Here is a 27,691-nt window from a genome sequence, read left to right on the forward strand (position 1 = left end):
TTGTTCTGAATTGAACATTTATTTTATAAATGTAATTTCAAATGACTGTGTGTTGCAAACTGCCACCCAGCACATTCAGCAATACTGCCTCGCTATCAGAAGACATTATTCTGCTTCCAAATTTGATTTGTGTGAGAAGAGACTCTCTTATAAATTACAATTTAGGTTTAAGTGTTGACTCATTTTGCTATTGAATTCTCTTATTCTGAGCCTGCATCACTAAATTATAAACTTTCAGAAGTTATACAACCATTATGTCTCACTGCACAGTCTTCAGAAAATAGGGTTTCTATTTCCTCCACTAGAGTTTGCTTGTTTAATTTTGGCATTTTGTTTTTTCATGAAAATGTTAACAGTACAATCTCAGTCTCCCTTCTTCCCATTTTATATAGTTATGCTGTTTTAAAAACAGTTATGCCTAGCTTTTTTATTTCTATGACTTTCTGTCAAATACTTCAAATAACTTTTTATCAAATAAATACTGCAGCCTGCCATTTTAAACTAACTAAAAACACTTACCTTCTTAAATTGATTTACTCTACTTAGATCCTTTATACTTTCGTACTGCACAGTACTGAATTCAAATGTTAAAAAATCACATGCTTATCTTTATTTTGTGTTACACTACGTTGCCTTATATATCTCCAATCTGGTAGTAGATTACAACTTGTAAAGCTGCTGTGTTAGCTTTGGCTTGTTGTTGTCATTAGCCAATAAATAGGAATGACATAATTTCTCTCAGCTTACAAAAAAAGGTATATGCTGTTTGCAATGGTTAGCATTAGTATGGCAATTAGGAAGTAAGGAAGACAGGTGAAGAATTTGATACTTGGTTCTGAGGCTATGCATCATGTTACAAATTCCAGGATAGATCAAGTTACAAATTACGCAATTGGAAAAAATAGTATTGAGTGTAGGTCTATTTTTAAGGTTAGGGGGATTTATGAAGCTTATGATAAATGATAGAGTTTTGGATGGAAGTGATGTGGGCTGGTAGGGTGCTTCATTGGGTTACTAGTAATATATATAAAGCATAAGTGGCACTCAGCAGGGCTGAAATTCCAGTTAGAACAATTGTGAAGGCAAATCAGTGAAACAGCACAATTACAATGGTTAGTTCCTCTTTTAGGTTTGTTGTAGAGGGCAGTGCCATGTTTGTCAAATGGCTAGTAGTCACCATGTGGCTTTAAGTCTTGGAGGGGTTGTAGGCCTCATGTAAGGATGAGGATATAGCCATGTATTCATTCATAATTTGTTTTGGATAGGCAAAATGGTAGGGAGGAGTTAGATTCATGTGAGATATTGGTTTAATCTCGAGTATGGCATCACTAGTCTCCACACTAAATGCTTGAGAAACTCAACAAACAATCTACCCCACCAAACACGTACTCTCCCCCTCCTGGGCTTAATTCTAGCTGCTACAGGAAGGTCAGCCCAATTTGGCTGACCCTTGACTCCTTGCAGCAACAGAAGTGTAAATCCTAGTTTCCACTCTACTGCAATAGTAGTAACCAGAATCTTCTTGCTTATTCATACTCATCCCCTTCCAACCCCTAACAAAACAGCCCTAGCCATATGCCCGTGTTTAGGTGCACTCTCAGCCCTCTGCCACCAGGTGCCCTCACTCAAAACAGCATAAAAAAAAATCATTCCTTTCTCCACCTTCCGCCAGCTAAGCTTAGTAATAGCCATCATTGGACTTGATCTCTCACAGCTAGCTTTCCTTCACGTCTCAACCCATGCCTTTATAAATCCCTTCCTAATATTAGCCTTATTCTCCCCTAAACTCTTAAGGGACCCATAAAACTTCAGCAACCTCACTAATCCCACCCCCTCACATCAAACTAGAGGGGTGATTCCTATTTGTGTATGTCATCCTGAGCTCAATTCCAGACAAACTTGGAGGAGTCCTAGCATTAGGCACCTCCATCTTAATCCTATTTCTTGCTCCTTTCCTACATAAATTCAAACAATGAATATTAACATTCTGCCTTCTTCCTATGGTTAAGATCACGTGTCTACTGGGCCGTGCTACATGTAAAATTTGACAAGGTCATTTTCAGCAACAACCGCAGGCAAGGGAGAGGTTGGGAACAGCAGAAGTAAAACCAAGAGGGAATTTTTAGACTTAATAAGATAGTTTCCTTTGCTTTGAGGAGAGGATTTCTTTTTTTCTAGTCTGCAGCTGTATGGATGAGAGATCCATAGGCCAAATCACTCAGTGTGTTTGCTATTGTATGCTTTTATTTGCGCTTGTTGGGAGCACTTTGACTTCTCCTTCTCTGGAGATATTCAAGACTTGTAAGGACACCAACCTGTGTGACCTGTTGCAGGGCACCTGCTTTGGCAGGGGGCTGCATTCAATGATCTCTTGAGGTCCCTTCCAACCCCTGCAATTCTGTGATTCTGTGACTTTATTTCACCTTCCTTCTACTTCAAGCCAAGTCTATCAAACTTTGGCTGTGTGGTTTATATACAACTTTTCTGGCAGGAATTCAAGACAAATTTGAAGAAATACCTTTGCCTGGTCACATACCATACAACTGGGATTTAGCACATCTCATCCCAAAACAGTTTGAAGGTCACAGACTTCTGCCTGGCACCCAGGTACAGTTCTGACAGCTATTGCTTTCAGCATGGGTTTAGCATCATCAAACTTGTCAAACTTAGCATATAAGTGGCTCTTGGAACCTGCAGGCAGCCCATTATGGAGAATGTATCTTATTAACAAAGGTGATATTAGAAACTCACACAAGTAACTAATGGCATCGAATGCAAAGTACATCAATATGCTCAGAGACTGGTGAGCGATGTTTTCCAATTAAGGCAACTGTTTGACCTTCTGAACTATAAATAAACTGTCAGAGTCCCTCATCTCAGAGACTGGCTTTTACTGCAACACTATGCCATAGAACTCGGATGTACTTACAAGGCTAATTCTGGAGCAATCTAATGGATGGGGTGAAATTTTAAACACTACTGCCTCAGAGAAAAGCATTCTCAAATTTCTGCAGTATTGGCAGAGTTGCACGCCTTGGAACAAAGAGCACCAGCACAGAGTGGGTACCACATTCTTCAGTGGAACTGCATTCACCTGAGGCAAACCACTTTGCTTATACAAACACTGAGAAGATGTGGATTTTTTTAATGGCAATAATGTGAAAATGTAATAGTTCCTAAGGGTTGCTGAACTATTTTCCCGGTTACAACCTTAAATGATTTACTGTTTCTAGACATCTGATGCATGTTTAGATTCTCAGTGGGAAGTTCCACTTGCAAAGGAAGACTGAAGTTAGTGGAAGTCAGACTTTTCTTCCCTGTTTCAGAAGTGTACTATTTCTCTTTCTCTGGGACAGACCAGTTGTTTTGGGTGGCATACATGCCTTGAACCCTACTCTGGATATAAGCACAATTATTCAAATAATGTACTGGTGTTTTAAAACCTCTTCAAATGCCAGTAGTTTTTGAAAAAGAACACAGAGCTAAGATGTGGCACTTTGCATCAGATATAGAAGGATGGATGGCTCTTCTCGGTGCTGACTGACCTTGTGCAGAGTCTTTGATGTCTGTTTGTCTTCATTTCTTCTATTGGTACTCTAAACTGTTCTAAGAATGGTACAAGAAGGAGCATTAGAAGGGAGAAACTCTATCATATTTGATAGCTATTTCTGCTGTGTCAGCTCCTGCCAGCTGAAAACAGAGATCCTGTGTTCATGGCAGCAGCTTAAAGATACTTAAATAAAATGGGAGGCACAGACAGCATCCAGAGATGATAGTTTTGCCTAGTGTCTGAGTTGTCTCACTGCATATCTAAAGATGCCTTATATATCCACGTAATGTCTTGCCCTCATACTTGTTTGGGGGGGGGGAGGGGAGGGGAAGGGAAGGCAATTAATAACACCAGTTCTGTCACTGAAATCAGGAATAAAACTCATTAATGCTAATGTAGCATTAAAAAGCAGGCATTTGTTATTGTGACCAGATGCACGGGATCCACCTAGCGTGCATAGCCAGGAACTAAAAGTATGCAGATTATATATATTGAACATGTGTGAATATTCATGTATTTTCCATGGAGTGCCTGCCTATTTCAAGAATTGCTATATTAAAATCTAATATTATGCATGCTCTGTGTTAGTATGGGGTCCTTGTAAGGGGCCTGTGGTTAATTAATTGCCAGGTATCAATTGACCCCTTGGGAAGTAGTTAGTTCTTCTAATTACTTTCACATATTTCTTTCAAAATATCTTTTAATACATCTTCTACAGAGTCCTCTACCTCTTATAATTACCACTATGCAGATGCTAGTGACATTGCACATCCCACCAAATCCTTGTATTAATGTTAAAACCATATTTTCACTTTCATATTAATTCCCTCACTTTAAATAAATGCATTACTTATCATTATAAGAAACATAGAACCTAGTCTTATACAGCCTGAGTTAATTGCAAATGCAATGGTCCTTCTTTCTTGACAGTCTATCCTGATGTTGCAGGTGGCTTGACTCTACTGTAATGAATACATAGGCTGACTCCATTGAGTCTGACTGCTGCGTGGATGGTGAATTAGATCGGGAAGGGTCCTCTCCACTTCTCTTCATCTAGCTATGTTGTCGGGTACACCCAATCTCCAGGTTGGTACCAGTGTACAGGTCCATCCAGCGGTAAGCGTGCACGTACAACATACCTGCAGAGAAAAGACAAAACACTTCTCAAAGACATCACATATTCTTTAGCCTTTTGTTCCTCAAGGAGGCGAATATCACCTCCCTCTCTTATAGATTCCCATATGAAATCTCACAAAGACCAACCATAGAATGGCTGGAGTTGGAAGGGACACGAAGGGCCATCAAGTTTCAACCCCCTGACACAGGCAGGACCACCAACCTCCAGATATGGTACTAGACCAGACTGATCTTTTCTTTAGAAGTGGACCTCATCCTGATTCTTAGTAAGGCAAGTAAGGCACTTGGCCATTTTAATTTTGATTCTTGGCATATTTTGCCTATTTGGCTTTTTAAACTCTGATTCATTCTTTCTATGTTATCGCAAGACTGAGATCTCCTCAGAGCATGGTGATTGCATTTTAGCATAATTCTAGCAAGGTTTTGCACTATTTCTGTGATGAAATGTGGATCTGTATCTAAAGATATCCTTGCAGGTACCCCAAATCTGGGTGTAATTTCTTTTAATAAAACCTTTACTACTTCAGGAGCTCTGTAGGTATAACAGGGAAAAGCATCTGGCCATCCCGAGAAAAAGTATCTACTAGTACCAGTATGTTACCCATACTCACATCACCGCAGCAATCCACAAAAATCCATCTGCTGATAATCTCCTGGATGCTTTCCTTTCTTAGCTGTTCTGAGTGGAGGTTTAGGTGGATGGGGATTGTTTTTCAAACGCAGATCGCATCTTTTCACAACACTATGATTCCTGCCATTCACACACTTAAACTTGGTGTCTCATACTTCTGGTGGTTGCCTCTATTCCCCAGTGCGTCAATGATAATCTTCTGCCAGTCTTATTCATAAGAGATTGAGGGATAATTGTCTATTTATCTGGAGCTACCTACCACACTTTGCCATCTTTAACCACTTTTCATAATGTTGCCAGTCTCTCATCTTTAGCTTGGTAATCTGGGGTTTCTTTTCCTAATTATTTATATTTGTCCGCGATTAGTAATAAGAGTTCCTTCCATGGCTACTTCAGCAGCTCTATTGGCAAATCAATTGCTGTAATTCACTGGAGTGTTATTGAACTGATGTGCTTTACAATGCATTATGGCAACTTTCTGAGGAGGCAGTACACTTTCCAGTAATTCTATAATAATGGGTCCATGCTTCATTTGTGATCCCTGGTAGGATAGCAATCCTCTTTCCTTCTGTATTACTCTACGTGCATGCACTACTTCAAATGTAAATTTTGAATCATTCCATATGTTGACTTTTTTTCTTTTTAGTAGTTCCAGTGCTCTCAATAATCTGTCTCTGTGCCAGAACTCCCAGGGCACTATGCAGCCTTTCATGCACAAACAGTTTGAATATTTTTTCTTGACCAGTCTGGAGTTCAGCTACAGTTGTACAATCACACATTTGGTCCACCTTGATCATCCTGAGGTTCCTCCAGCTCATAACAATAGCATTACCATGTCTTCTACTTCCTCAGCTATTTCAGATTCAGAAGGTGATTCCTGTAACACAGAGACCTGGGCCTCTATGGCTTTGTCCTTAGGGATATGTACTTGAATTTTTCTGTCTACAGGTGTAATTTGTTCATAACTTCTTTACTATATCTCTATCCAGAAGCAGACATATTTATGCCACATTCAGGCCTAAACAAGAACTGATGAAACAATGTTTTAGTGCCTGCCTATTCTCAGAATTGCTATTCATACTAGAATTTCATGCTATATATGCACTGTGTAATATGAGGTTCTTGCTAAGGTTCTTCGGTGGCTGGTGTGGTTCCACTGGAAGGTGCTATCCTGCCAAAAGGTCACATGCAAAGTAGGTCAGCTCCCCTGTTTGATGAAGAAACTGTTTACAAAAAAGTCAGGTGCTCACTAAGCTTCTAGTTTTCACAACAACTTTGTTATGGTGCCTATTTTAACAGCTCTAGCAGGGTGCACAGCTTGTGGAATGCTGAGACTTTACTTTTCGGTTTACTTAGGAAAAACAACCTTCCCTAGGCAGAATGTCAATGTACTGAAGACTCTAAATTAATTGTTGAAGACTGAATTAATTGCCAATAACATAGCATTTACTATTATAAGTACTTCAGCAGTGGCTAATACAAATGCACATAAAATAGGAAGCTATATGAACTTCAGACTTCCAGGCAAAATCCCAGAAGTCAGTGGTCCTCACCAATACATCACCAGCAATCTTACCTGAATAGAGGGAAAAGACAGAAGAACATCAGCGTTGTTTTAGAAACGAAAAGAAAATGAGATTTTAGTCTGCCAAAGTTTTAAGTACTAGAAAAAAAAAAAATCAGTTTTTTTCTTTCTTGTCAGTGTTGTTACTCGTTTCACAAGATTCCAACATAGTAACATTTCTTCATTGCAGTGATCGCAGTGATGGGATCGCAAAATTCTCCCTCCTGTGAAAGACACACATGCAGTGCATGAAGTAGAGCACTGTGTCCTATTCATTACAGCACTGTGACTTTCCACCAGTGCTTCAAAGCCAGACATGAGAAGAGGCATGTAAAGAGCAAAAATTAATGAAGCACAGCACACTGCAGGTAATTTACAAGCACTTAAGTTGCTTCTTTAGTTGCTTACAGCTTTGCCTTGCACCTTTGTGCTTTGACCCAAGCATACTTATCTTTTGCTGTGATCTTGCTGTGATAAGGATATGAATATCCAAGGCTTCAAAACCTGTTACACCAGAAATAACAGAAAAAAGCACTAGAAGAAAAGAGAAGTGGAGCAATACCTCACATAGGCTGAGGAACAGTCTTGTCCTGTGTTTTCTCCTGCTTTTTTGCATTCATGTAAGCTGCAGGAAAGAAGAGTCTGAAACTTGGGGGAGGTGGTAGAAGTGAATTAAATAAAGAAGAGCATAGTTAAGTTTCAAGCTATCTCCTGATCTGCCTGGTTATGTCCTTTGATATAGTCTAGTGAACTGATTAAAGAAATGGGATATGCTGAAAATTGGTCTGCCCCTGGGAAAAAAAAAAAATAAATAAATTGAAGTGTTCTAGCTGTTTATTCAAACACAGAAGTGCTGTCGTAATCTGTCTGTTAGATATGAATTCAGTAGCTCAAAAATGTTTTACCACAAGATCTTATTCTTTGCAGGATAGCAGGCACAGACCAGCAAGCATTAACAGAAATATTCTATCTCCCTCCTTCTGCCTTTCAAGCAGGCAGATTAACTAAACGTTTACTGAAGGATGCACATTAATTAATTGGAGAGCAATCAAACATCTTTTGTCGTACCTTCTTTCAGACTGATAATGTGTGACTAAGAAGAAAAGTGAAACTATAAATCAGGAAACCATTTACCCAATGCTCAAGTGCAGTGGTTGTGCACATAGTTTGTTACAATACTCCCACTAGGTACAGCTCATTGAATTCTGCCTTTGAAATGCTCTAACAAGAAAGAATTGATTGTAGGCTGCTGTTCTTTCTCTGGCCCTCTTGCATTGTATCCAGACAGAATGAAAAATGAAATCTCATATGAAATGGTATTTTGACCTGGAGGAGTCAAATAAAAATCAGATCTTTTATGCCACAGATGTGTCCATATTTGCCATAGCAGGTACTGGCCTTTCACTCAATCAGAGACTGTGTGGTAGTTTTATTTGCAGTTGCTCATAGTTTTAACATATTCCTTCGTTCCACGCCATGTAGACAGCTAGTCTTTGAAAATGAGAACTGATGATGCTTTAACAATGTCTTCCATGATAAAAGGAAGGTCCTTCACTGTGGGAAGAAAAAGCATTAGCAAGGCTAAAGAATTTATTTTATAGAAACCATCTTTGCTCTTTCAATAGTATAATGGATCTAAATGGTTGGAGCAATTTACCTTTTTGGTACTGGTGATATCCAAAGGTGACAAATGGAAACAGCATGCAAACTCTTTTTAGAACTAAAATCAATAGTCCATGAAGTGCCTACTAAACAGGAGGTACATTACATTATAGCTTGCAATCTTTCTGCAAGAAGGAAAATGGATTACACTGGTCAGTTTGATGGTTATTTGACATAGTCGCTCCTCCTGTTGTTAACTCTGACAGTTAACAACTCTTGGATTTAACATCTGTAAACATTTCCAATTAGGACAATGAATCTGTCAGCCAATTAGCAGTGCGGATATGATGTTATTCCTGTTTCTCACAGCTCATGAGATTCCTTTTCACAAGTATTAAGGATTAGTTCATACATTTGCTGTGTTGCCAATGCCAAATCTATTGATTTTTGATTCTTTAGCTGATAGTTCAGGAATTACAGGTGTTTGTTTTTACAATTTTTCCATCAAGACTGTGACTATAAGAAGGAAACTACTAGCCCCAGTTCTCTTCTCATGCTACTCACCTGAACTGAAAGGAAAACCATACTGTATTGTCCATAAGTGCCATTTCTAAACCTATTTACACTTCTAAGATAGAAACCCAGATGCCAGAGGGCATCAGAGAGAGGGAAATCTGTATCACTGATTCAGGTCACCACAGTCATGGGTAGAACATGACTAAAGTGTTAGGACAGAAATATTCTTTATCCTAGCCTTTCTTTAGACCTGTGTATTTTCTTTCTTGCATAAAAATTTAGTGGAAAAAAATATTCTTGTCATCTTAGCATGCAGAATTAATTAACCCACTGATTAGCCACCACTTTAAGGATCTAAAATCTAGTATGAGGTGAAGAAACCAGATTATAAAATCGCAAAGACAAACAGAATGAGAGCTGGTAGATGCTGCTGAAAATGGACGAGACCTAGCTATCCAGACTTTCAAATATAAAGTAGAAGATTTAAAGTTCATGTGAGGAAGGATGAGGATGAACCAGAACAGTTAGCAAATCACAACAAAAAAGCCCCACAGAAGTGGAACAGGCTTGGCCTCAGTTTTAAGACACCTGAATAGATTGTGCATGTCTTCCCACTGGTCTTTGGGCAAAGTCAAGACATCTGCTGCTTTCTCCCAACTTCATTTTTAATAAGAAAAGGAACAGGCACTCACCTCCACTGAAACCAAGTTTGCATAGAAAGAAATAGAGGTCTGTCAAAAGTTTTCAAGAAACCACAGATAGGGATGAATGATGTTTTGTACAGTCCATCGTCTTAACGGTTTCAATCAGCTACCACATGTACCACATTTTCCATCTTCTCTATCTTGCCTTTCATGTAGTCATGGGGATCTCCCCATGATTTGTGGAGTGAATCAGGCACCTCAAGCAGACAGTAAATCCAGTAGGTAACCTGCCTCCTAAACCAGAGGAACCACAACACATCTGCATTGTGTAGATACAGACTATATAGTATTTGAGAACACGATCCACTGGCAGCGTGACTCAGACATGTCAGAAACACTTGCTGAAGAAGCAAAGTCCACCTGAAAAAGAAATCCAGGCTTCAGTTTATGCCCAAGGCTGGTAATCAAAGATGGTAATCCCAGAACAGATTCCTTTATGCTTGCAATGGGAAGAAATACATTCTTTCATAAGATGTCATTACAGAAACAATGATATAACCATTGCCTTTTACTTTCTCTTTCCTTGTGGAAAGTTTTCCTATTTTATAATAGTTTTGACTGGAAGATTACTGTCTGTTATTAAATTTCAAATTTCACAGCTACAGCTAAAGCTGTAGATTGCACTTCTCCATGTCCTCTGCTAGACACCTTAGTAATCACTTTGAAGAGACAGAAACCTGCTGGGCTGCATGGCTTTGCTTTCCAAGATTTCAAAGAAGGTCCCTCCCAGCTTTGAAGTCATTCCTTTGCTGAAGTCATTAGCAGAGAAGATGGACAGCAAAATAACTTCAGATGTAAGATGTTACACCATTAACAACAATCCTCACACAATGGGTTGGGTGAAGTCAGGAGGGGGCAAGGGACAGAGCATTAAATATCACAGCTAGTGCCCATGTTAGTATAGCTAGCATGCATTGTTCTATGGAGACTCCATAACTACTAGAGTATGTGGGAATTAAATTAGGGATACACAGATTTTAAAGAACTGAAAGGACCCTTCAGTCCATCTTTCTATGTTCACAAATCATAACATTTCATATTGAGGGTTTGGAATCAGTTGTTGAGCTCTTATTTGTTCATATTTCTTCTACAATGGGGAAGTCTGGAATCAGTTGCATTTGTAGGTCTCTTCCTCAATCCATAATCTGACAGCTTTTGTTCTTGAAAGTGAAAAGAACTAATATTTTCAAATCCAACAGAAATTTAACTCAGGAAAAAGCACTCTTAACTTGTACCAAAGAAACATTTAACAAGAATGATAACCTACTGCAAACCTAATTCCAACTACACAGATGTCTATTTTCAGCTTCAGCTGCAGTCTTGGGGAGTTGTGTGGGATATTTCCCTGATTTTCCTTTAATCAAAAGCCAATTTAGACTTGAAATTTCTCATACGTCAATAATTCAAATGAGAATATTACTATGTTTCATTTAGTATTGATCTGTGAACTTTACAATTATTGAATTTTTGAAATTTAGTGTTGCCCAGCAGATCAATTTTAAGAAATGTTTCTGTTTACAGATGTAGTTATTGCCTTTTTTTTTCCCGTTTCCATTATTAGAATCTTTCCTGACAAGTGACACTCGTTAATATGTCTTGTTTTACTTTTACACCATGCTAAGCCTTCAGATAGCTTCATCAGGAACATTATCTTCATGGTTAACAAAATGAATTACTCTGTTGGCTATTTTTAAATGTTTTTGCATGGACTTACAGAAGCTTAACTCTTTGCAATCCATATCCCACCCCATGATTCACATTTCATTATGAAGCTCAAGCCACTGTAGAAATGGGGGTCCACGCAGGGGATCTTTATACAAACATTTAAGCTACTTTAAAGCTGCACTTTAATCCTAAATAAAAATGCCACAGATACAGCACAGGATTCAGAAATCCTTTGCTTAGAGATGGAACAGTTCAATAAATGCTGATTTTGCAGTAGATACACCAGGGACTGTGCCAAGGTGATTCAAAGTCAAAAATCTGAGCTGCTAAAACCTCAGTGGAAGTACTGAACCTACCCCTGGAACTGTACTAGTTTGTACACAATGTACCAGGGAGACTAACAAGATGTGCTTATTCCTAAGATCACCAAGGAATGTGCTGTTTTTTGCTAGGTGTTAACTCATTCTCTCCCTTACAGCTGACCCAAACAAAAGCATGTCACAGAAATACACCCACTCTCTCAAGAGAAGCAAAGGTCTAGGATAAAATTCCATGCTGAGATCCCATTTGACGCACTTGTGCCTGTAAGTCCTTCTATTCCAAGGGGGTCACAATTTAAAAAAAGAACAACCCAACATACAAGAGTCGTGACTGTTCTCAGCAGACACTATTTCACAACAACAATTTCACAAACTCCTTAAACGTAAATTTTCTGCTCAATCTGCTTTCATGTGTATTTGCCAGCTTAGATTACTGGAGGTCTAGTAAGCACAACTTAAATACTTGTAAATGTAGTTCTCTAAAAGCTGACTTTTCACAGAAAATGGCATGGAAAAGAGTTTTTGCCTTCAGATATTTATCTGCGTATATTTTTCTTTTTAGAAGAAATCTGAAAATTAAGCTAGTCTTCTAAATATCATGAACTGACATAAATAGAGTGAATGGGAACAAAAGAATACGAGCGTTCAATAAACTAAAAGACAAGGAGGTGCTAACATCTGTGAATAAATGAAAACCTCTCCAATTAACATCTGGATATTACACAGAGACACCCTTCCCTGGCATGGTTGTTCTCTCAAAAATTCCACCAGAGGAGACCTTCCCTTTAAGTCAGCCTTGGGATTTACTGCTGTGTTACAAAGCAACCATATATGTGTTGTGAAACTCAAGGGATCACGTGTGATAGACCAGCATTTAAAACTGGTCTTCATCTGTTTTATCTGTCAGCTTTTGCTCTCCCTAAGAAATTCAGACAAACTTAACCAAGGATCATCTACCTTTCTGTTTTCAAAATGATTCTTCAACTAGGTAATGAAACAATACAATGGAAAGTAACAAGGTATGCAGCCCCTCTTCCCATTTCATAGAATCATAGAATGGCTTGGGTTAGAAGAGACCTCAAGGATCATCAAGCTCCATCCCCCCCACCGCAAGCAGAGCCACCAACCTCCCCATTTCCCATATGGTATAGTATATGGTATGGTATACTCATATGGTGTAGTACCTCTTAAGTATTACAACCAAAAAAGGCCAAAATATGACCATATATGACCAAAATAAGCAGATCTTCAGCGACTTAAGGGAACAGTCTCCTCTATAGGCTTTACAAAAACTTTAGAAAAGTCTGCATATATAAAAAGAGAAATAGCCTATATTCCATTTGTGTTACATTATATGAGTGGCTGTGTATCAATACCCAGATAACACTTTTAGCTTCATTAGAGATGATAAATACTACAGAAACTTTTATCTCAAAGCTATCTGCAAAGACATGTCTTCATCCAAGAAATTGGGCTGATGTCAAGAGAAGTGTTGCAGCTGAGGAAAGACAGTGGTTCCAGGAATCTGCTGGGTCTCTGCTTGAAACACGTTGCCCCATACTCCATAGAATATGGAGGCACATCTTTTACCATGCAGGTTACACCAAAAATTATTTAGAAAAGCAACAATCTCACTATTGGCTTAGTAGATTCTCTCCTTGGTCAAAAAGGCTTAGGCATCATCACAGCACAAAATCTGAATAGCATTCAGGTTCCCCTGGTTTAACAGCCTTTTAAAAGCACTGCTGTCACAATCTGGTCAAGTGCAAAGTGCCTCTAGGCCAGCCTTATATAACATGGAAACAGCATGAGTTTATAATTATGATTTACAGACATACCAAGGCATTGACATTTTGCCATGTTTGTAGACTACAGTATATTTTTGCAAGCACATAGATGTTTTTTCCATATAAATCTCCAAGTCCACCTGGGCATGGTCCCCCTCACATACAGCCCATCTCCAATTCTGGGGGGAAACTTGTCAGACAGTATTGGATTCTTATACAAGATGACAAGGTTCCTTAGATCATAGAATCATAAAGGCTAGGGAAAAAAAAAAAAAACAAAACAAAGCCAAAACCAACTATGCCAATATCTTACTACTCTTTCTGAGAAGAAATTTTTTCTAACATCCAACCAGAACCTCCCCTGGAGCAACTTGAGGCCATTACCTCTTGTCTTATCACTATTACGATTATGTCAGGAATCACAACTCATTTGCATGACCTCTGCTTTCCTAGCCTTACTTCTAGAAGAGCTGGAAATCTTTTCTGCGTGGCATTTCAGAATAACAATGAATTCTAAATTTCCTATAAATCTTCACTCATCACTCAGAGCTGAATACAGAGACTTCAGTCATCCCAGAATTTGTTGAATTCATCCTTTTCAATACAAATATTTGACATTATATGAAACCAACTCTAAAAAAAAAAAAAAAGAATGTGCATAAAACGAAGTGCTCCATAATTATAACCTCCCTTAATTAAATGCTGAGCACTATTTCTTTGTGGGGTGGAGACAACGGGCAGAAGTAAGCCACCTTCACACCAAAGGGATGGTCACAGAACCTAACAGAGCTACTGTATCACACAAGAGCTTCTGGAACATACAAGAATCATAATACCTGACCACAAAGGTGTGGCCAAGTTGGAGTTAAAAAAATGACACCACAGGCTGCAGCAAAGATGCATAAAGTCTCTATTTGCATACAAGGAAGAGAGAAGATTGCAGCACTGGCACTAGACTGTGTAAACTGAAAGTTGTTGAATACTGGACTGGGGTCAAAACATGACTGGTATCACAAGCAACTTTGAATCGGTCCAAATTATCATAATTCTATTCAGTTTTACTACAGAGGCTACTCAAAACTTTCACACTGTGCTTTTTCAAGAAAACAACTGAATCTAATTCTGGAAGGAAAACAGCCTGTAGCGAAAGGTGAGAAAGGCCCCATAAGTGAAAGTAAAAAGGCAAGAAGGCTTCACAGTGACTGAGAATAAGGGGGACGAAGGGGAATAGTTAGTTTATAGAAGCAAGAACGTAGAGCTTGTTAGAAAAATAAGGGATGGCAGACACTGGGTCTGGGATAGTGAGGGAGATGAAGGCCATAAAGATAAGGGTTTGAGAACAGCCTGAGGACATTTGGCAGGGAGGTGGTAGTTGTCCACAGGGCAAGAAGAAGCCAGTTTGGGGGGGATGCCCCACTGAAAGGTCAGAAGTTTACAGCGAGAAAGATCAGAAGTCTTTGTGAGGAAAACTTCATCCCATGACCCACTACACACGTGCAAGAGGGAAGGGTCTGCATGCTAATGAACTCTCAAGGGTGTAATGAATATGTATCCGAATTCTGGGAAAACTATTGATTATGTGTTAGTTTGGCCTATATCTGTAGCACAATGTTTCCAGACTGTGTGCAAGTTAGGAGGAATGATCCCCCTTGCACCTGGTATCTGCGCAGCACTGATTAAACCATACCTGCTTTGTAATCTTATTTGGGTTACAGAATTTGACTCCGCATGTCAGTAGGATGGTCATTCCTGAAGACAATGTAAAATCAATATTCAGAAAAGAAATTTTGAAATGAAGTAAAACAAACAGCTGCTGTTCAGTGACAGTTAAAGAATGTAGAGAAATTCTTATAGTAGAAACTAGAAGAAAATATACTTCAGTACTCACAAAAATTTGTCTAAAAACTAAAAAAGAGCTGCAGTTAAGCCTGAAATAGAACAAAGCATGCCAGAAAATAAACAACAGCAACAACAACATAAAACAAAAAACAGGGGATAGAGAAAGATAAACAGGTAGTCTGACTTAAAAGTTCAGCCCGCAAATATCTTTAAAAATCAAGAGAGAAGGAGCATAACAGCGAAGAAAAGGTAGGAAGCGAAGAACACTCTCTAGAAACTCATTATGGCTAAAGATCTGACATTGCCCATTTCATTTCTGAGGAATATCCGGAAAGGCCATCAAACTAAAACCCAAACCAATTAACGGGCACTTCCACAGATGCTTAGTGCTGAGATGAAAACACTTCCAAATCGCTTCAGTGTATAGGGATGTTTCAAAGGTCTCAATCAAAATGTGCAAAAAACCTGTGAAAGAGTCTAATAATGCAAACGCTTATCAGTGGAGATGTACCTGCTAAATGTCATACACACTCTTTTGAGGTCATGAATAATAAAAAGACAGAATTATAAAACAAATGTTGACTCAGTTTCAGTGGAAAAAATCCATTTCTAAATGGATACATTTTTCTACCTTTGGAAATATGGTTACATTTACACATATTCTAGGAGAAGGCCTCACTTTTTAGTGTGAAAAAATATTGATCTGTAATGTATTTTTCAAACCTATGACAAAAAAATTCTACAAGAAAACAAGATATATTGATTTTTCTTTTACCATTTGTGATTCTGATTATTTGAAACTTTCCTTTTATAGAACGATTGAATACATAGAATTTTCTGTCTAATTTAGAAGGATGAAAAAGACTGAAATATCACTTTCAATATTGGAAAGCCTTTGGCCATATCATAGACTGCACATGCTTGCCATCAGCAGTGTAAAAGAAGGTACATCTTCTTAGCAGTATCTGCTGTTGATACATGGCAATGGGGTAGTTTTGCTAGCTGCAGATTTGCAGGTTTGAAGGTTTGAGGTTCTCCCTCAGTTGTTTCCTGACTGAACAACTGCGCTCATGTGATCATCTGTCAGACAAAAGCTACCCTATGCCAATTTGCTGCTTTTCTCTGAACCTTTTCCAATTCTTTCACACTTTTTTTGGTAGGGAAGAAAAAAAAAGAAAAAAAAAAAAAAGAGAAAATGGATTAGAAGTAATGAATATGTTCTAAATCTGACTTGCTTTAAAAGTAGCATCAAAATACCAAGGCATCAAATTCCTAGGATCGTAAATCCTTTAAGAAGCATACTGGTTCTCTCTCCAGTATATGTCACCCAAATCAGACAGCATCTCACAGAGCAGAGCTGAACGGACTGGTTTGGGAGCTCATAATGCAACAACATACTTGTTATGACATCATTTATTAGCAACCAGCATCAGACAGGAAAGTACACAGAGTGTATGGGAACTGCTGAATCACGGCCTGAACCGCTGATTGACCACCTGAGGAGGGCAGTGAGTTGGCCAGAAGGGGTGGAGCCTGGCTCCACCTCTCCTAGACCCCAATTAAGAGCTGACTACCACTGGGGAAGGATCTCTTTTGGAGATCACTCCTCTTGGAGTCTTCTCAGTGAGCCCAGGACATTGGTAAGCTTTCCATCCATTCTTCTTTAGCGTGATAACCTGTTTAGCCTAATTTTCTTGTATATTTTTTTAATTATAACATCCGTATATTCATTGATTATACACAGAGAAATGCTATAGATTGCCTCATGATTCAGTGAATGCTGAACAATTCCTCCTTAGCACCCCAAAGGTAGATGATATGTGCCTACAGAATTAACAACAATCCCCTGCAAAGAGATTACTTTAATAAAACCAAGGAGTCAGTTTTCTAAAAGATTCAGGACAAGACAGTATTGTCAGTTCTCAGTGAGATATGAGCTTCTAAATTCTATCAACTTTGCTCCATAATTCTTCAAAGCAACTTGTTGAACAGTGCCATATATCCCAAAGGATGTGCCTACCTTACTGCTCAGCGATTGGGTGCATCTCCAGTTGCCAACAACCACAGTACCACAGAAGAGGCAAAATTGCCTTTCCACTTCCTGCCCTGCACCCTGCTGTTCCATGTGCTCCTTCCAATTTTCACAGCAAAGTTTCCTTTCCATTGGCTGGTGCTGTTGCTGGGATGGGTTTGTTCTGTAAAACAAATTTTAATCAGCCAACACAAAGTAAATGGCAAGATCAAGAGAATGGACAATGTGATTCTAGTCCCTGATGTACCCACAGGAGGCTTTGGCTCTGTTTCAAAACCTCACTCCCCTCTCCCCAACCCTCTGACTTCTCCCCTGCTGTTTGGAAACATTAATTTATAATAAATGTTCTTAGAATTGGTGATCCACCTTCTCTCTCCAAAAATGAATGTGCCTTTTGGGCAGTAATTTGAATTACTCTAAGACGAGTGAGCTTGCACAGCAATTCCTCTCCCAGATTTGGTTCCTCATTCCATATGGACGTTTCCCTTGTCCACACTCCTTGAAACGGAAACTATTTTCAAAGAAAAGGCTCAGCTATTTTAGAAGAAAAAAGGAGAAAAATAAAAGCTCCCAAATGCTACACTGAGATGCAAAACACTATGCATTGCTACACAGAGATGAGGCATTGTGAGGAAATAATCTTGTCTTGTATCTGCATAAGATGACTATTCAAATGTAAGTTGTACTAGTAATTAAGCTAGCAATTTGATTTCTCTGTATTTTGAAGTTCCCTGTAATAAAGGATAAAGCTTTCTTCAGCTCACATTTCCCGAGGCAAAAGCTACATGAAATACAAAAAAAAAAAAAAAAAAGTCCACTGTCTTTAATTAGAAAGAAATTTCTATAAGATAATGATAGTGCAAGAAAGACCAAAAAGCCACTGAGGCAGAGAAAATTAAATCTCTCCTTTAAGACTCATCATTACATCAAGTCTGCCTTTGATGGTAAGTAGCCCTTTTTCTATGTGGCAGCCCACTCATAGATGCGGAGCAACGAATAATAATGTAACGGTGTGAAGGAAAATGGTATTCAAACCATTCAGACTTCACAAACCTGGAGGTAGAAGTGCATTCTGAAATGTCATATGATGACACTGCAATAATCTTTTCCAATAACCCTGTGCAGAATCACACCATGGGATGTGACAGGTGATGTTGATAACAGCACTGTGGCCACGTCAGTGCCCTGTATGCGTGTCTGGGACACACGTTCAACTTTACTACTGGTGCAGAGGGGAAAGTGACAACTGTGTTCACTGGCGTGGGCAGAGACCCCAGTCCCTGGGCACCAGTATCTTTGCAGGGAGAATGATGGGTTGGTGTGACTGGAGGGGTGGCTTCCCCTCATCTTCATTTAACAAACACTGAAATTTTCAGGCTTAAAAGCTTGTATACCATTCAGACACAGAAATTAAAATCTGATTTTATATATACATCACATACCAACATGTCTCCATTAGTATAGATTTTCCAAACAGAAAGCATTAATACTAACTTACAAATCTTAATTAGGAACCTGTATTATGGCACTTGCACTTCAAGATGCGTGTTTACTCCCACAAGTAAACTTTAGAGAAACTCAAGAGAGTTCATTACTCAGATTTTAGTGAACTAGGATGAGCTGGTACAAGTCACAAAATGCACTAAGTATTGCAACATGCAAGGTGTGGCAAATTGGCAAATCTTAACTTAGAAAAGTGAGCAACAAGTCTAAAACTGTAACTACGAACATTAATACTTCAAATGTGTTAGGCTACAAATAAAAAAATCCACACAAGTTTGATTTCTCATTGAACCTGAAGCCCACAAATATCTGTGTTAGATCCACTAGTGACTCTGCTTTCCATGAGCAAGAAATAGAACAGGGAGAGAGGTGGAAAATAAGTGGAAAAAATAAGGGACAAATATTAACACTTAATTAAAGGCTACATTCTGTATTATAAAATGTCTTAATTGTCCAAGTATGTTTTTCATGGGCATGGCTAGTTAGACAGTGTCACAAAAGTTACTTGGAGGTAAAAACAGGGCCAGGGCAGACGTACAATATTTGAGATCAGTCATGACCATGAGAACCCTCCTCCCTTCGAGAAATGAGAGGGAGAGAGCCCCCTCATTAAAATTTGCAGTAGCTTATATACAGTTTCCAATGAAATGGTATGCAGACGAATCCAATCTTATTTTTATAACAGCTTTGACTCTGCAAATCATCTCCCCTCATTTCCATGCAGAGCAGACAGATAAGCAATGAAGGCAATCCTTCTGGAAAAGCGGCAACAGTAAGGGTTGTAAGGTTCCCTAAGCACCATTTTGTTGAAGAGAGGCAATTAAGTAATTCCCTGACTCAGCCTAAATTCAGCATGACTTATTTCTAGAGCCAAGAATGATAAGAAACTGTTAAAAATAATAAAAAGTAAAAAATAAAAGAGCCAACCCATCTTACAAATGGCATTACAGTTGTTAAATGGGCCCCAGGGTATTTTACCAGACTGTGGATTATTTCAAGCAGGGGAATAAAAATAAAGATGACAGAAATAAACAAGTAAAATAAATACAAATAATTTAGGCAACTGTTGCTCAGCAGCACACCAAACACCTCCTCCGCTCCCTCCTACAGGCTCACATTTCAGCAAGGCTGTTTGCTTGCTTTCAACCCAGTATGTGACTTGCAGCTGAAATCTGGCCCTGCCTCATATTGACAAATTTACTCATTCAAAGACCCCTTTCAGATTTGTATTAATTAACACTGGCTAATTCTTAGTTGCTGGGTTTGAGTCATGTCCTGCCAGCACCTCTGCTCTGGGAAATGGGTTAGCAGAGCTTACTTCCTGGAGCTGCAGTTTCTATCTCCCTGCTCAGCAGTTGGGAGTGCTCCCTTGGAGTGAGATTAATTGTATCACACATCCCATGGGGGAAAAACAAAACAAAAACAAACGACAACAAAAAACCACAAACCAAAACAACAACTAAAAAAAGGGACATTAAAAACATCTGTCTTTTTCATTCTGCCACTTCCTTCCACTCCCTCTTTTCCCTTATCTTTCCTTTCTGATTTCTGTATTAGCATGAGATACTGGCTTCTAGCTGAACTGGGAAGCAGTTCTGGCTCTTTTCTCCATTATAAGCAATGAACTATTGCCATTGACTTTTTAAAAGTGCTTCTGAATAGGTTTCATCCATCTCTTAATCACTGCTTTCCTCCTGTAAATGCCCACCAACAGTGACCTGAGAATGGGACATTCAGCAGCTACCTTCGCTTCTTCTGCCATATGCTCCTCTCTTTGCAGCCAAACGCCCCGCTCCTGCTGTCACACCATGCAAAGCACACGTCATCTTTTTTTCAGTTCCCAGGGGCCTTCTGCTGGAAGACGCTTTTTTCCTGCAGTTGGAGCAAATTCATCTTTTTGTTTATTCTTTGTTTAAAAACCAAAATGCTTACCTCCCAACCTGCTAAAGGAGAGATACAAATTTCTAACCAAGCAGAGTGCAAATTGGCAGCAAAACATCTCCCTGCCAGGGCTCATGTAGGGCAGATATCTGCTTTACAGTTCAGAGAACTCTTTTAGTTTCACAAGTATGAAAAGATCTATAAAAAGAAGAGCGGGTAATTTAATCACTTGAGGAGAATTGACAGGTCATAATCAAAGGAAATTAAGCACCGATGGAAGATAAAAACCTCAAATACTGTCTCAGTATGATCATATTGTTCAGGTCTGTGTCTATGTATTCTGTAGCAGTTACATGAATTTCAGCACTGATTATGCATTCTGTGACAGAATAAAAGAGCAGACTCATTTTCCTATGTAGATAGTTTCTCTCTGGAGGAAGCAACAACTCCAGAAGTTTTTGCAATGAAGGAAACATAAGTATCTCTTGCTTTTAATGGTGTAATCAGTGTTTGAACACACTGAACACTAGCAAGGATGAAAGTCAGCTTTAAAAATGATTCCCAGGCTATCAGGTCTGTAATTCCAGTGTCTTCTCTTGTGCTCTTTCTGTAAATGAGGAAAACACTGTCTGATTTCTTGCCAATGGGGACCTCCCCAGACTCCCAAGACCTTTGGCATGTAATTGAGAGGGGTCCTGCTGTAATATCTACTAACTTGCTCTTGCTGTTGACATACTTAAAATAGCCTTCTTTTGTTGTCTGGCTCCACTCTGGGCAGTGTCAGTTCAAGTTGAGCTTTGGTTTTCCTTGTGTTCTCCCTAAAGATGTGAACTGCAGCTCTGTAATCTGTGAATCTGAAAATGTGAATCTGACCACATTTCCAGAGATCGTATTTCTTCTTCCTGCCCACGTTCCAGCAGTTCCCTGCTCAGACAAGCTGGTCTTCTTCCCCACTTACTTGACTTGGAACACAATGGGAACACCTGCTCCTGGGCTTTTAAAAGGTGGGTTTTACAGTGACCAGTTCTCATAGCCCCACTAAATCCTCTAGAGCAGATTCTCAGGGGATGCTGCTAACTAGCTCCCCGAGTAGCTTAAAGTTTGCTCTCTTAAAATAAAAGGTAGCAATTCTGATGACCATTTTTTCTCATTACAGCAAGAATTTTGAAAATAAGAATGTCGTAACCACTGCTATGATCTAGCATCATCCTTCCAACAAGGCCTTCTCTACTCTCAAGCAACAGATCCAGGAGTTGCTTATCCCAGTTGGCTCACTGAGTTCTTGTAACATAAAGTTATCTTCAGCATGTTCCACACTTGCAGCAGCGTATGCCATTTATGTCATGGAAGTTGAAATCTGCCTTAAGGATAAGGGCAACTAATTCAGAGATTTCTCCTAGTTGCCTGTAGAATAGCTCAAAAACTCAAAAATTTGAGTTTGCTTACCTGTCAAACTGATGGTAGTTAAAAGTTCTCCTAGTTCAGTGTGCTTTTGAATACTTCAGAATACTAAAGATTCATTATTATTTCACTGGTAACCTGACCACATGGTGCCTCATCTCCAAGATGAAGCTGTCACTCTTGGTATGAGAAATGTTAAACAGAGATGGCAGAAGCGGCTAAAAATCATGGTCCTGAAACTGAGAAACAAAAGAAGAGCCTATAGAGATGAGGAAGCAGACTCGGTATCAATAGAGATATTACACTACGTTGGACTATTATCTGAATGAATCATTCATGATGGTTCTTTTTGTCTTACATTACCCTATTTAGAACATTGATAATTGGGACACAGTCTTATATAAAAACTGAACTTTTTAGACCACTTGCAGTTCCTGCATGGCAGCTTGTAACAGTGGCCAGGGAAGTCTACGTGGTCTGATGCATCTTCAGAGGCTCATGGTCTTGGGAAGCAACAGAGTAGACCAAAGAGTGGGCACAATTACATATTTGGGAAACTGAGACTGGTAAGGAATGTCTCATGTCAACGTGAGGCAATCAGTACTGCTTTGCGGACATTTGAAAGCATTTCTTTGCAGTTGACTGCCTTCGAATGGGAGGGCCCAGGAGTGTTTATTAGCTGAACACTTGGCCTGTGAGCAAGTGATTCCAGCTTGATACAGGAAATTGGGAGATTAAACCAATTTATCCTGTGAAGGTAAGATACAAGCTGGTGTCTGCTTCCTTTTATCTGTCGACTGAAATTAGCATGGCCTGGAAAACAGAGGAGAGGAACAAAGGAACAGAGGAGATCCCAAAGCCAGAAGCTGTCACTTATTTTACGCTTCGTAATAGCCACTGCCCAAGACTGTCTTACCTGTAAAGCTTATTAATCATAATTAGCAAATTAGCCAATTTTACCTCTAACTAGAGTATTAGTTCTTGTTAAGAAAGCTCTCAATAAATTGATGTCTTTTATTCCTCTGAGTCTTGGATGACTCCATTATGATAGCAACATCTAACAGCTAGGGAAGGAACTACTCAGGAAAGAGGAAGAGATTCACTTCCCTTGAAACCTACTGTGTGGTAAAACAGGAAAGTATTCACTTGCATGTCAAAGCAGAAATCTGTCCTGGTCTCCAGTTTTCTTGTTCCAGTAAAACTGTGAAATTGCTTAAAGAAATGAATGACAGAAACAAAGGGATGGGAGGCAGGGTGAGGGGACTGCGTTCTGTTCAAGGTGCAATCAAAGCACCTGTCAGGCAACGTACATGTCTGATAAAATTGATTGCAACACCCAGTGGGTAAGATTGCAAGGTATTTCTTACCTGAATAACTGTGAAGGCACTGCACCCACTCTGGGGACGTGTAGTTACGTAGCTAACATGAAATGACAATTCAAATTAAATGAATTGGATGCTGGCAAATAAAATGGGCTGCTTGCGCATTTCTAACATGAATAGCTAGAAAATGATAACTTCCCAGCATATCCTGAAGGCTAGAGCAGAGGCCAGCTCTGTTCTGACACAGCATGTAAAACCAAAAAGGTTGATCCAAGCTTACCAGCTACTTTCCTCAGAGAAAAAAAGAGCTTGCAGAACCAGATGCTTAGCTGATCAAGATCCATACAGAAGCTTCAGTACAAACAAGAAGCTGTTGGCCATCCTGCATGCAACGACCACCCTGATTCCTAGCTCTTAGCCTTCCTGAGTGCAGTATGTAACTGTTGCAAGTTATTAGAGATAACAGCATGACAGGGTAACAAATCACACTGGAACCAAATGCCATTTCATGCTTAATCACCAACTAAGTATCACCAGGATGGAGAAGAGATTCTGAAGAGCAGAAATGCTACAGTCCTACCTCATGAACAACTATGCTGCGAGTCTGCCCTCCTCACACAGAGCTCAGGCCCAGTGCAATGAGCCAATGACAGAAAATAAATGTGAAAATCCTCTTGACATAGATTTTTCCTCTGCAGACAGATTTGCCTCTTGCCAGAACCACCTTTTTTTTTTTTTTTTTTTTCCTGCAAAAACTCCTCAGGAACTGTTGAAGAGGTATAAAAGGAATTGGACAGTAGGCACTGAATGGATCTGGTCATCCACTACAACTCTTCCTCTTTCCTCTATTGCTTTAAACTATTCTTCATGCAGCCTGTCATGCACTTCTTTCTATCCAAAGGCTTAAAACCCACTAGGTGCTATTAGGAGAGAGCTACAGAGACACAAAGGGAGCTGTGGATAAGGTTTAATAGGCCACATCTCCATGGCAAAATGCATTACATGCCTGATTATAGAAGAAGGCAGGTAAAAAAAAAAAAAAAAAAAAAAGGTCTTTTAACTAACAGTACTCACAATAGCTCTTGCCAGTCTGGCATGGGGCAAAATTAACACCATACCTCATTTGGTGTTTAGTTAATGGTGAGCACAGACACACGTCAGAATTTTTCTGAAATGCATCAGAAGGAGTCTTCTGTCCATGTGAATTCTGGGCTTTCTTGAGAATAATGATTTTTAGAAACTAAAGTCCAGATGTCTCTCAGATTTTGTTAGTTTTGAATTAAAGAGTTCTAACATGTTCCAAGTTCACCTTCCTTAACCTACCCTCTCAGAAGTACCTGTGACATGTGAAGGCAGCCAAGCACCCAGTGCAAATGGGGACATGAATGGAAAGGGAGAGGACTGGATAGAACTATCACTGCTTTCAACACATCTTGCAGTGGCAAAGCAACAGCAAGACAGCTTGGAGGCACAGAATCCCTCCTCTCCTAATCATCTTCAAATACTCTGTCACTTTCTTGTCTGTTCCTTTTGATTTAATTCTCTTTTCTGGCATGTTTTATTGTAACTGTATGCTTCTATCAGTTACACAAGGACAGATTAATATCAAAATCTGATGTCAAGAGCTCCCTAATCCAAATGGTCTCCCTTATGTATCTTCTAATAGGTTACTCAGAGCAGTATTTTATCCCACAAAAAGCAAGTGCTGCTGCTTTTCCTATGTGTGGCCTATGGATTGATCCTTTGAATAGCCACGTGTGCAGGAAGTACCAGCTCTCATAGCCTGACAGCCTTCCTATGATTCACTGTAGTAAAAGGCCATTTCTGGAAGTCCTGGCTGACAACTTGATGAGAATAGGAAATTCTGGAAACAATTAGTCAATGAGCCAAAGGGTGCCATAACCATAACTAATAAAAAAGCTCTGCCCTTTTTTGGCAATTGCACTCAAAGACTCTTCAAGTACCGAATATATCATAATTAATTGTATCTCATGCCTTCTCACCTTCCCTCACAAGGAGGCAATTACTTTTGTTTCACAGACAACCTGTGGTACCTAGGAGCGAAGGACTATGCTCAGTAGATGTGTCTAATAGACTGTGACAAGGTACTTTTCAGGGCCAGTTCTTTTCAACGTTTTTATGAATGATTTGGATGCAGGATTTGAATGCATACTGAGTAAATTTGCACATTGTACTAAATTAAGAGGAGCTGTTGGCTCCCTTGAGGGTAAAGAGGCCTTACAGAGAGATCTTCACAAATTAGAGGGCTGTGCAATCACCAACTGCGTGAAGTTTAACAAGAGCAAGTGCTGGATTCTGCATCAGAGAGTGGGCAACCCTGGCTATGTGTAAGACTGAGGAAGGAGAGGCTGGAGAACAGCTTTGTAGAACAGAGTTTGGGGGTTCTGGCTAACAGCAAGTTGAATGCAAATCAGCAGTTTGTTAATTTCCAGTTCTGACTTTTTTTAGCTCACTAATTGGATCTGGTTGAGATAGCAGAGTCACTATGGATTGGGGTCACTGATTTTTCACAAATGTGTTTCAAAGCTCTGACCTTAATTTCTGTTAGCAGTTGTCAGCATCAATAGTTCACATTTGCCCAAGCAGAAACAGTACTTAGGTACCCATTTTAAACATGGGACATGTTGCTTAACAGAAAGGCCTTGACCTTTTAAGGATGTTATATAGCTTACCATTTAATAAGATATGCCTCTAATTTTTCCTTTGAACATCCATTTCTGCCCGTGCTTTAAGAATAATTATCAATATACAACTCCTAGCAACATTCCCCTTGTGGTTTTGAAATACAATGTTTATGTACTTACAGAATCACAGAATCAAGAATCACAAGGTTGGAAACGACCTGCAAGATCATCTAGTCCAACCACCCTCCCATTCCTATCAGTACCACAAGCACTAAACCGTATCTCGTAGCTCCTCATCCAGGTGCCTCTTGAACACCACCAGGGACGGCGACTCCACCACCTCCCTGGGCAGCCATTCCAGTGCCTGACCACCCTTTGAGAGAAAAAGTTTCTCCTAATATCCAACCTAAACCTCCTCTGGTATAACTTCTTGCCGTTTACCATTACGTTTACCATTATGCCTTCTCTAGTTCAGGTCTGCAGCTCAGGGGATGTGATGGTAGCATGAAGCATTACTGGGATTCAAGTTTAGGTCTATCAGTTTGGCTAGCAGATGTGAGCACGTGACTGGAGTCAGAAAGATGACCTCTTCCAGACCTGTTCTTGTGAAGATGTAGCATGCAGTGGAGAGCATAGCCAAAACATGCCCTCTGCTCCTCTGAATGCTGTTCATCACAGATTGCCAAGTACAGTTTAAACAATGTTTTTTTCCTTTCACCTGAGAAACTAGGGAAGTCTCTTCGAGATATGAAACCCCAAAATCTTGGGATTCAACCCACAGAAAAACATGTGTGACACATCTCCATTTCCCCTTGACACTGATGATATTTACTCTCCATACTGAGATCAGTCACTGTGCACGATACGTGAAGGGGCAAGGAAAGCCTGAAAGACTCTTGAAAAACGATTTTACCAGCAGCAGGAGCTTAAGGAATTGCTGGCAGTCATCTAAATGTCCCCTCCGCATCACTGTATCTAGAACTTGTAATTTTTTTTACCATTAAGACTCATTGCTGGTAAGAAAATAAGACAAATATTAATGACAAAAGTCCTCAAATGAAGTTTTCTCTCAAAGCTTTTTTTGTTGGTTTGTTTTTAACCTTCTGAATTACGTTAATATTTCTGGGGTGGGGGAAGCGGGGAAGATAAAAAAAAAGCCTGAAATAAAGGAATAATAAGATAATAATATGACTACAAAACGAGAAAAATTACTAGCCTTATTGCATTTTCCAGGAACTTCAGAATACAGAGATCCATCTGACAATAATTATCAAAGCTACGTAAACTATAACAGAAAACAGTACTGCCAATGGACATCCCATACTTCCAACAAGACTGAAAGGTTAGAGGATAAACATGATAAATGCATCTATACGTGGGAGTACAAAACTTACCCCTAATGACAACAGGCATATCCTGAAGCATTCCTCTCTTTAGAAGTTGTATCTGCCCTTTAATGAAAAAGAAGGGAAAGAATTAATTTCACAAATGATTAATAGTTCAATGCAGTAGCCTATTAATGGATGTGTAATTGACTAATAATTGCACACCTCTCTATGCCTCTACTTAAATTAAATCTGCCACCCAATCCA

The 27,691-nt window shown here is 39.4% G+C and overlaps 1 long non-coding RNA gene across 1 annotated transcript; it reads right to left on the reverse strand.

Annotated features, from left to right (window-relative positions):
- LOC128080599 (uncharacterized) lies at positions 1–27,691 on the reverse strand. Its single transcript, XR_008206797.1, has 5 exons — positions 27,650–27,691; positions 27,494–27,550; positions 17,336–17,510; positions 5,299–10,064; positions 1–4,689 (listed from the first exon to the last, which is right to left on the reverse strand). It is a non-coding gene; the product is annotated as an uncharacterized LOC128080599 (long non-coding RNA).

The sequence above is a fragment of the Tympanuchus pallidicinctus genome, unplaced genomic scaffold (genome assembly GCF_026119805.1).
Source record: "Tympanuchus pallidicinctus isolate F22 unplaced genomic scaffold, pur_lepc_1.0 scaffold2, whole genome shotgun sequence".
Lineage (NCBI taxonomy): Eukaryota > Metazoa > Chordata > Aves > Galliformes > Phasianidae > Tympanuchus > Tympanuchus pallidicinctus.